Consider the following 12,184-nt stretch of genomic DNA (forward strand, 5'->3'; position numbering starts at 1 on the left):
ACCTCAGAAAGTTTAAAGCCAATGAGAATCGGTTTACGGGTACCTCTCATACAAAATTGTCGAAGTGACCGATTTTTCACTTTATTTTCATTATTATATTTTCACTGCCTTTATTTCAAGAAAATTCACAAAAAATAACCAAAAGTACCTACGGACAACGCAGGCCAACGGTACGGAAAAGTTCGGGATTACCAATGTAATTCTTTTTATTTTATATTTATGAATAATGAAACGCCAACCAGAATACAGAAACATATTATTTCACAGAAGTGAAATTTGTTCGACATCAATTTGCTTATTTCTAGTCTTTATACCAGTTCACCAAACTTTCATTTATGTGCGAATGTAGCCTGAAAATTTTATCATCGCATATTCGAACGTTTGTGCTTCACATGATTTTTTCAATTGAAACAGTGCAATTCGGGCGCTCCCAGTTCATCCACAGCAAATAGTTGCACATTATGAATATTTCATTGACTTTTATATATCCACAGCTGGATTTTTGATATTAAACATACTTTCAGTTTTTATTTCGGAACCAAACAAGAAATGTGTTCGTATTGTTCGTGACGTCAAAATGAATGCGCTATTGCAACATTTCTTTTCAACTTTTTCTGTTCTTGCTAACATATGTGTCATTTGGTATGTTGAAATCACTTCTGTAACATTTCAAGTATAGCCTTTCATCGATGGTACACATTCGTCTAGTGTTAGTTGAAGAAAATTAGGGAGAAATAAAAACAATTAGAACCTCAAAAGAAGGAAGAAATAAAATTAATTGAATTGGAATAATAACAAGCTCTTATTACACATTCAGCGGGTGTTTCAAGCGGAATATAGTGGATGCTTTGATGAAAGAACATTGATGTTAAGACAAATGTTTATTTCGCAGAAATGAAACCGCATATGGTAGTGTAGTAAGCTTTTGATCCCAGACAATATGGAGTTTTTCTTGAAGAATTGTTGGGCAACAACATCAGCAACAAATTCCGTCCTTTCACAAAAGGGATGCCATGTAAAGAAGCGCCCATATATTTTCTCACCGGTGACGTTTGACGTACGAAAACCAAATCGTTTGAACGTGACAAATACAAAAATATAAATAAAAATGAAATAAGTATAATGAGTTTTTATTTGAATGTCTGAATCTTCGTTTTGTAAGCCAGAGCTCTTTCGCTTTGTGAACCCCACTTGAAGATGAAAAATTATGTGAGCGCGACAAGCGACAGAAGATGTTAGCTGTATAAATAAATAACCGAGTTGACATTTAACATTAAACGATAGAATCAAGCTCATGCAACATGCGAAGTCTTGAGGGGTGGGTGAAAAATGCAGTGTGTATGTGTGTGTGTGTTATAACACACAATCAAAGGTACCATTTTCGCAAGCCACAATTTACACTCAAACTCACTACCGTTTACATTTCCCGATTTGAAAAAAATTCTCACATTTTTTTCGTGTTTTATGTCGTAGCTATGTTTATTCTATGTCGTTTGCAAGGTTGAGTATGGATACGAATTTTTTTTATATCTTTGTTTTGTTCTTATGTTCACAGTATTATGAAGGGTTTTTTAATGCTCTATTTATTCCATTTTTGATACAACAGACAAAGCTTCAAAGATCATAACAGCCAGCCACGTAAACATGGGGGGCTTTAAAAGATGCACATTTATACAAAAAACAAACATTCTTCACGACAAGAGGCTGGATCTAAACCAAACAGAGATAAACTACAATTGTTGCTTGGAATATGATCTGGAAGCCTCTCGGTCCTCATTTAAATTATAAATACATGCTCTTTTTTGGCGAGAATATTTTTTCCCAAAGCCTTCCACAAGTGTGTTCGTTGATGGGTCTCAACAGCCTATACAATAATTTCAAACACATGTTCCATCATATTATCGCTAAATGTCACAAAGGATTTGAACCAAAAACGTTCTTGTAAATTATAATGGGGTTGGTATAGAATAATCGTGTACAATGCAATGATAAAATATCCAAAAAATTTCCATTTTTTTCTCTCTTTTCAATCTTGATGCATATATGTGGTTGAGTATAGGAAAAAAACCTAATAAAATAATAACTTCACTGATTTTATGGTTGTTTTGTGTCAATGAGCAATAAAATGAACACAAGCTACACGCTGTTGTTTGTCGCTCCCAAACTACAGGAAAAGTATACTTGGAACTTGGGGAGCTGTAGATATGGTGACATGATCAAAATTCACTGTGAATCTGTTTTTTTTTCTCCTCTAAACACATTCAACTCACATCAAATACTGTACAATCACTTTAAGCGTAATCCCTGAACATTTTGTCATTCAGATCACACGTCGATACTTTGTAAACAGTTTCCCCGCTACACAAATTTTTCATCCATACGAACAAAATAAAACAAACAAAAAAAGCACACGAAAGAACCAAAATGTACAGCAGCAAATATTATTCCAACATATGAACGGTATGTTCAATATCATTGTCGTCGCCTGCACAAATACAATTGCGAATAACTACTTCTAATAATAATAAAGCATGCTTGCGTACGAACCATGGATTTTCTACTTATTTATTCTCTAAACGCACACTTTGCCTCGTATTATGCGCCAATAACAATAAAAATCTACTAAAAATCAACCCGATATTCTGCTATAAAATATGTGTGGCATAACATGTTCTTTTTGTTATCAACGGTTTTTGCAGCGTACCTCACTGTGGCATCATTTTGAATGCACCTGAAGAGATTATTTATGCAAAAAAGAATGGGGAACCGAGCAAGAAGATCTCGTGCATATAATTTGACACCTTTTTTTCATCCACATTCCGCCCCCTGCTCCGTGGAATTTCTCTATACTACATCACAGCAAAGCGTATGACAACTTGTAGGGTTCCATACCATGCAATAAAATCTATTGTGATGAACAAAATGGAAAAACTGTTGTGTCCAACAACGTATGTGTAGTAAATTTTCAGCCGGTTCGTTTTTGGAACAACCGATTTTTTTTTTCGTAAAAAAAGCTACGAGAAATTGTATTTACCATTGTTTCAGGTTTATCTAAAACGAGGACCAACTTAACTTGAAATACCGCACTCATCAGAACAGGAATAATTTTGAAAAAAAAAACAAGCAAATTTTTAATAGGCAGTCATGTCACGTCCAGTTAAATACAACTCACGACAAAGTTCAAGAGTTTTTTTTTTCGTGTACCAAAATGATACTTCAAATTCTTCGTTGACAACATTTAATTCCCGTCGCACTAACTATGTATATAATTTTCGCTTCATAATTATGTAGTGCTTTCTAGAAATATTTAAAATTCAAATGAAAAAAAAGACAGTTTGAACCCATGTAAATTGAAAGTAATGCTAGTCCGTAAAACAACAGGTTATCTCATTGTCGTCATCGATTTTAATTGTCGTCAAAACCAACCGATTTTGTATATTTTCAATTATAATTATCGTATAAAACCTGTGAATATTTTGTCATTTTATCGTACTTCTGAATGCAATGTTGTTGAATTGTGAACGTGTCCTAAAACGATCCTTAATAGTTGGACATCAGAACACATGCACGCGTTTCTGTCTCAGTGGTATGAATACCATAAATACATTTTTTTCGATACAACTTGATGATACAAGCGACAATGAATTATCTGATGAAATTTAGTGTTCCCTTCGAATGCATGAACGCAACAACGGTGACAATCATCACATTCATTTCTGTGCCATGCGCCCCACTTTCCCATTTTTTTAATCTAATATGCAAAACATTTTTTGTTTGCACTCGCTTTTTCCAGCTGCTGAGGCTGTTGCTGTCGTTGCTGGTGATAATTTGTTCAGACATTTTTTACGCTTTCGCTGCGATGAAAAACGATGGCAATAAATCCAACATGCAGTGAAAGGTCGCTGTGACTAAAAATTAACTCGAAAAAAACCCATCGAATATCTTGAACAATGAACGGAAACACTTGTCCTTTGTCCCAATAGAAATTAATCCAGTGTCAGTTGGAAAATATTTGACATTGATCGAATGATAAGAGGCAAGCATTTATTTAGATTTTTTTCGTATGCACTTTTAAAAAATCATTTCGTCCTAATGTTATTTTAATTTATTATTTCTTTTGTTCGGTATCTTCATAAAGACTGTTTTAAGGGTTTTTTTGTTCGAAAAACTCCTAAAAAATGTACCGAAGTTGAAACTTTTTGTCAATATGCAAATAATTGACACCTTATATACATATAAACACCATGTGAAATGTAACATATTTATACCGATTCTTTATTGTTTGGAGATATTAAACATGATATTCAGATTTTTAGCGATGAAAATTATTATGTAACAGTTGTGATCTGGGTTAATGGAACGACGAAGCCATAGAGGGAAAAAACACATTTTGCATCGGTATCAAAACAATTCAATACAATTACACGAATGAAACAATGTAGGTATATTTTGTGATATACTGCAAAATATACCTACATAGAAAACTTTCGTGAAAATATGTTCGCATTTAAAAATATTGTTGCTGCGGTATGAGCTCTCAGAATGATTCTTTCGAACCATTTGCGGCATGATTGAGGGTGTTAGACTGTATGTTTATGGGTTTTGTTTGCTCCGATGTGGTGTTCATTTTTAAGGGATTTCTTTATTTTGATTTTTCCCAAAAAAAATGCGAGTGTATCCAAAGTCATAGGTACTCTCTGGTATCATTTTCAGTACGTATATTGACGATTTCCGATTATCAATGCCTAAAAAACGAACGATATCCACGTACAAGTACGAAACATTTATGGCATCTTTTCAGAAAAAGATTTTACATATTCCGTTCACATTTCGGCCACAAGACTACACACAGTATAATACTGGATGAACATGTTCATGTGCTTGTGCATGCATTCAATATTTTTGGTATTATATCTTGAGTTTTATTTTTATTTCTTTTTGTAACTCCATGTTTCCAAGACCGTTTTCCACACAGACTATTCAATCTATGTAGTGTTTTTATATGCAGGGTAAAGAGAAAAAGGAGGGTTACTGATTCCAAGTTCGCTGGTTTTTCTCGCCACGTTCAACGTTATGTTGGAGTGTTTTGGCCTTTTCGAAGTGTTGATGATGCCGACGACGAAGACGAAGATGGCAGTGTGCGAGAACCCACAAATAGAAAGGAGCAGTTGTGGAAACATTTGAAAATCTAAATAAATGCGTTTGATGTGAGTTCGAATTCAAATAAAAATGCCCAAAAATGTTCTTATCCGATAGCAATATTACCAATGAAATCGATGAACTGACGATTATGTTTGTTATACGGCGCATATGTGCAAATAAAAATGCATGTTGCTTGCAAACACCATGCGGCACGAACTAAAAAGATACCGAAATGGTGTTAATGAATAAATAATGACGTAGCGAATGAAATATTTTCCAACAGTTTACATTACTTTTTTTTCTCTTTTGCAGGCAAAGATTCTCTTTAGCACATTCGTATTGCGTTATATAGCCCAAACATATAAATGTTGCACAGTACACACCCTTCCCATTTTCCTTCACCAGACACGTTTATTTAAACAAAATTTAACCATACTAGTGCGAGTCATCCACTCCGACTGAGCATTGAGCAATCAAAGTAGACGATTTCACGTCAAATTTATGAATTCATCCATGCTGGAACGAATTAAAATTGCTCATTGCATTACAAAAAACTTCGATTCTGATCCAATGATATATTTCAACCAGTTTTTGTGTATTAAATAAAGAGATAAAGGCTACAATGATTTCCGATATCCAACTAATTCTTGTGTTGGACGTTTGTAGAATTGATATGAATAAGTTTGGATGAGGTGCAAAAAGCCACAAAACTCACATTTTTCTGCTTATTTTTTCATGCAATTTTATATGTTTTTTCCGTTAAGTTCAATGTTTCACTAATAAAGTGTTCGAATTGGATGCGTGTATATGTACATACTTGTATATAATTGCTGGGGTGTGCTCCTGAAGGGAACGACGACAAACAGCGTGTGTGACACAATAGAATGTCATTCTATATTCATGATTTCGTCATCAGTTTAATAGACTTTAAGGCATACCGAAGAAACATAATAAACTGATAAGAATGTGACGGTTTGTTCCCACTTGGGAAATTGATTTATTTGGGTATAATGTTTGTCGGTTTTTCTTTTTCTATTATTTGTAATAGTTTCGTTACGGTTGTTGCTACATCTCCTGCAAACATATTCCCATCATCATCTTCAAATGGTAACACATGCAATAAGCATTAAACACACAAAACATTTGTTCTGTGACTTTGTTTCGCTTAATTTTTGCAATTATTTCTCTGAGGAAGTGAAATTACACGGAATTACCACCAAGAACTCAACTCACTGTTGCACCAAGAGAATCCGTTTTACCGGCGATAGAATAAAGTAGGTATTTCAGATGCCAAAATTAATTCACCATGGGAATTTTCGGAACACGATTTTGTCCCCATTTATTGTGTTTTTCCATTCTTGCTTAACAGAAAAGGCGTCAAAGTCTGACACAGTACTTATTTATCGGTCGGTATGAATATTACAGAAAACTAATTAAAATGTTAGTGTTCAAGTTGAGATTCAATACAATATCTGGCAATGTATTTAGTATCAAACATCATCTAAGTGATTTTAGCTGTGTCCTCGAATATGTTGTCTATATACAATATATTGTCATTTTCAAAAACTAACTAGATATATTGCCAATAGCAATGCCATTAAATATCTCCACCTGATTTGCCGCCGAACATAATACGATTACTAGTTTCATATCATTGTTTCGTGATGACAATATGCACGTGCAAAATCCTAATTGTACAGAATCCACCGAATTTTTCTTACACTCGTCAATTGTTACATGAGCGAAATACAAGCAAAATGTGTCCGCTCTTGATGCTAAATATTTGATTACACTGTTATGTACGAATATACATTTGACATATGACCGAACAATAAAGGAAATAAGAAAAACAAAATGAAAAATGATCTTGAAAAGAGCATGACAGCAAAGTTAACATATGGAAATTCTTATTGATACTGTTGTGAGTATGTGTGTGTGAGTGTTACATTTGTGAATGTATCCTGCCATGGAATTGCTTCTGATTCACGTAGACTCGCATTAACGCGAAGTGAAATTTGGCGGAAAACATGTATTATGGTTTCATTTCTGTTTCTTCTACGTTTTATACTATGTTTCTTACCGTCAGTCAGTTTCACTACTCAATTTTCAATTATCATTATCATCGTCGTCGTTGTCGATCCAATTTGACTGATGATCGCCATCAAATATTCATTGAATTTTGTTTTTTCGTTGTTGTTTGCCGATAATATATTAATAATTTTATCACAAGGCGCACGTTTTTCCAGCAAGCATCACAAACCCATCAGTCACAGAACATTTTTTTTTGTTTAAATTCATTTCCTAATTGACAATCACGAACTTATACGAATGGAGGGAAAGACGTAGGACCATCGATTAGAAGTTTTGTAGAGGCAAAAAAAACAGTCCACCAAATTTTGGAATGAAGTGTATTTATATATTTTTTTTATGTTGATGTGAATGAAGTTAGTCTACGCACTTTTGCTGTTCAACGTGTATGGGACCCAAAATAAATCTGTCAACATAACCGGAGAATATTCGACAGGTGGACGAACATACATCATCTTTGACAATAGATCAAATTGAATTGCTTAATATTGTGTCATTTTTCTCTACAGAGCTATGCATTGCTCTTCTGAGAAGTAATGCTTGCATTTGCGTTTGACACTGCGGTTCTTTTAATTCTCTTTGCTTCCAAGCTTTCAACATAGTAAATAGAATTAGTTGAAAGTTCTTTTTCACATTGGTCTGATCGTTGATGCCTTTCGACCAAACAAAGATATTTACACGTACATTATATGAGTAAATTGCCAACCGGCGTATATGTATATATGTGCACACATGCCGGCAAAAACACTAAACGAATTTGGAATGGTGCATAAATGACAGAATGAAATTTGGGAACAAAACTAATTATTCGCTTCGCTATTATTTCATTTAGATAGGTAGACAGAAGTAATTAAATATTTATTATGTGCAATAAGCAGAAATTTAATTTTTCTGATCTACTTTAAATTGAGCAAAAGTTGAAGACACATGGATGCAGAAAAAAAATTGATGCACAATTAACGAGATAAAAGGCACTACATTGTTGTTTTCGATAAAGTGAGCTGTCATTTGCAGCTAATGTTCATTTCAACTTATAGAAGCGGCGTATGGAAATATCTTGTTACAAGATTCCTGTATTATAATACAATGTCTACACATTGATGCGGAGGAACGTATGTACGCGTGGAAAGAGTCTTTTGTGGGGGGTATTTGGAATATTTTTGATTGATTTTTGCATACCATAATTTTATTAGTATTAAACTATTGTCTTTATTACTATAAAATGGTAATTTTCTTCTGTTGGAAACAGAGAATATCTGCACATAGATTTATTCAAATAAATTAAAAATATCAAATAAATTTATCGATATTTTTCATGCGTTACGATGTTTTAACGCATTTGCAGTGTAAAAACGAAATAGTGATAAACTTACCATTGGGATCCAATTGGATACCAATTGAAACCTTTCATTTTTATACTGCAAATGCGTTAAGACATCGTAACGCATGAAAAATATCGATAAATTTATTTGATATTTTTAATTTATTTGAATAAATCCATGTGCAGATATTCTCTGGTTGGGAATAAAGCGTGCGTAGAAATATATTCGAGTCAGAGATTTTCTTACACAATAGAACTTCTCTAGTACAGAATGCACATTGAACACTGACTTTACTCGACCTTATTTTGTCAGCAAAATGGAGAGGGTTGTTTTTGTAGGAAAATCAGTCTTTTGAATTTAATTTCACTTGTCGGTTTTGTTTTTGCTCTGTGATGTTGAGATATACTCGATGATGTGTATAAAAAAAGACAATTGGATTTTGTCCTATACAATAGAATGACCCTTTTGGTAAAGTTATTTTTAGTGTGTACTTCTTTATTTTGTTTTTACTTCATTCGATGTGCGCTATCTTCTCGCTCCAATGCTAAAATAGAATTTTCTATCATATTAATATACTGTTAAAAGCTTGCAATGTATTTCAATTATTCGTTATTTGTGGTTTGTTTGCTTGGTTGGTTGGTTGGTTGCTTTGCTTTGCTTTGTATTGTATGTGCGCTTAGTACCTTGTGCAATGAACGTTCGTTTATTTCTGTAATTTCATTGGATCCATTGAAGCGTAGTACAACAATGAATTACAACATCATCTTTGAAAAAATTTGCTTTAAACCTCAATTTATTTGGTGTGGTCGAACCGGGGAACCAAACGCTTTCTGTTGAGATATTTTTTATTTTTTGCTTTTTGAAAAGAGTGAATCTAGAATGAGGAAAAAATTTAAATGAGGCACAAAGAAAAACAAACGATTGGTTGGATGACCTTTTCGTCATTTCCAGTTGAATTAATTTGGATTTATGGACTCATATTCAACACAAAGAAATGGATTTTTTTTTATCGGTCGATTCATCCTTCAATCGATTCAAGCGCAATAAATCGAAAAATTATCAATCTCCAAATAGAACGGTTGATTTAGGTTTTCAATCTCCAGAGTTTCAATTGACATATTGAGTCCTTACTAATTTAGTTTTCCATGGTTTCAACAAGGTATCTTGTTCGAAAATCCAATTTACAGATTATTTTTCAACCGACACTGATATTGCAAATCTGATGGCCCGATGGTAATAGATTGTAAACACAGTTATGCTGTGCATTCACAAGATTTGAAAAAATAAAAACAACCACACAAATATTTGGAAAATTTTCCAGCTCCCCTTCGTTAATGGCGCGTTTGATGTTGGAGTTTGAGAGTTTTATGACTGTTCGCATGACAATGTGCTTTTAAATTACGGATACAAATTAATAGAAACCTTTTCATCTCTCTTCACTGTAATCTGCAGTTTTTGCTATTCTGTTTTATATTTTGAAAATTGTGCAAATGAAAGGAAAGAAGAAAGTACTCCGAAGACATCAAAAAATGTCTAATATCTGCACCGGAAATTATGTGACAGAAAATTACCCCTCAAAATTGAAGCGGATAAATTTTGAACCGATTTTCGCATATCTGATGTATGGGAAATCAGAGGCTGTTCTAAAGAAAATTGGAGTATCGAAACAAAAAACTTTTTTAAACCTGCTGTTAACGAGTAAATATTCTCACTTGGAATTTGATTGTTTTCATTTCGTTAGATGTCGTCAATAAGGAACAATAAAAAAAATTTCCTGCATTTCTTGTACAGAAAAAGTTAGAACATTTTAAGCAATTTAAAAATGTTATCACGAAAAGATTTGATTATTTTTCAATTTTCGACAGGAGAAAAAGAACCATTTGATGTCTTTAAACTTGAGTCATTCAAATATTTGAATGGGAGTTAAAATCGAGGCGATTCGATTCATTTGTTCAAAATTTTTAACAAAATCTCCTCTGGTATCATCTACTTTAATTAACCTCTCACACAATTAGGTGCGTGCATACAACCGCTGTGTGGAAACTTTTGACTGAAACAGTGCGGGGTGGAGCGCATTGTTTTTCTTGGCTTAATGAAGAGGCAAAGATGTGTAGTGGATGAAAGATGAAACTATTGAAGAAAGTTTAAAGGAAACGAGAATGAACCACGAAGTGCTTGGGTTTGCTGTCGTATCGGCGCTGGTTTTCATTCTTTTCTTTTTCATTCACTTGATAAACATTTGGTGAAAGGAAGATATCGTGTTTAAGCATGACGTGCTTACAAACTTTCGTATATGGTCAGACAACGGACCGATAATGCCACTTGAGTTTTCGACCATGAGCCGTTTCGGTAACAATAAACAACCATCTCCAGCAATAAATGCGCAATGGAGAGCACAACTTGAGACAAAATTTGAATAAAAGTCAATGTGATTGAGTGCGACCAACGTAGATACAACAAACGGCGGCCGAAAACCAGTAGTAGTAACGGAAAAAAAAGAGAGCGAACAAAATGGGTAGAAACGTCGTAGAAGCAATTTGTATAAATAATTTAGAAGCGCATCCACTGGCCTATTGCTCAAGCAGTGTGCACAGTTCGAGAGAGAAAGAGAGAGAGAGAACGAGAGAAGTCATTGCGGAATTGGAGACAACACTTTTCTGTCGTGGTGGTTTTTATTCCGTCCGCTTTACGATATTTGTATTACCCTTTTTTATGCGTTCAGTAACGGAGTAACTGAATTTTTAAATGGGTGGCACGTTGGTACACAACTTCATGTAATTCGTTGTTTTAAACAAAAGCTTCTACTTTAGAATTGTTTCATCAACGATTCTCCAATTTTATGAATCACGATCACTTTTGGGTGGAATTTCGTACGCGATGAATATTGTTGAAATTGCAATGTAGATAGCTGGCCTGTTGAAATTTGCAACGAAAAAGAAACACGATGGGCATAGGCCCCCTGTTCACCATCTCCGTTTTTTTTGTTATTCGGGAATTCCGGTTTTTTTTTTTGGAAAGTTTCAAATCCCGCCTTCGAATTATATATCTGTCCTACACTGCGCAAAACGTTATTCACGAAAATCTGAATATATTTTCTGACAAAATGTATGAATTTGCTTGCATCTGTGAACTGTAGTGAACTGGGTACCATAAATGGAAAACGATTTCCTAATACGATGAGTTGTTCAAAGAATTTTTACGATGTTCAATCATTGCAAAGGCGCTTAATAACTTCACCAGGTAAAATGATTCGTCAATGCTTGTTGTGCTACAATGCAAAATAGCAGCAAAACACACACATATCCACGTACACATGGGAAAAAATATATAAAAAAGAAACTGTGATCGAATTTAGCTTGATCACGAAAACACGTTTGCAACAGAGAAAGTTTGCGCACTTGCGTTGACTTCTTTCCACTTAATTATAGAGTTAGTAGCAATACAAATATTTGCCTGAAATGTCATGACCATTCATCAAGTAATACAAATGCTGCGTTGATAAAATTCAACTTCGTTTGTCATGTTCATTCCAAATTATTTACTCCAAACATATTACATACTCTCAGAATTCAAAGGAGGCAAATTAAAAAACATATAGTGTAAAACATCAAATTACCCACTGTTTTTTGCCA

The 12,184-nt window shown here is 33.9% G+C and overlaps 1 protein-coding gene and 1 long non-coding RNA gene across 4 annotated transcripts in view; both read right to left on the bottom strand.

Moving 5' to 3' along the window:
• The window catches only part of LOC129573583 (uncharacterized), a 24,327-nt gene that overhangs the window by 4,644 nt on the left and 7,499 nt on the right, over positions 1-12,184 (bottom strand). The window lies entirely within an intron of this gene.
• On the bottom strand, positions 9-12,061 carry LOC129573588 (uncharacterized). Of its 2 annotated transcripts, none has more exons than XR_008688609.1 (3): positions 5,436-12,061; positions 810-5,358; positions 9-704 (listed from the first exon to the last, which is right to left on the bottom strand). It is a non-coding gene; the product is annotated as an uncharacterized LOC129573588 (long non-coding RNA). The 2 variants fall into 2 exon arrangements; XR_008688608.1 differs by having other exon boundaries at positions 810-5,188; positions 5,266-12,061.

Source organism: Sitodiplosis mosellana, unplaced genomic scaffold (genome assembly GCF_009176505.1).
Source record: "Sitodiplosis mosellana isolate CC-2019 unplaced genomic scaffold, AAFC_SMos_1.0 Smas_scaffold_6102, whole genome shotgun sequence".
Taxonomy (NCBI): domain Eukaryota; kingdom Metazoa; phylum Arthropoda; class Insecta; order Diptera; family Cecidomyiidae; genus Sitodiplosis; species Sitodiplosis mosellana.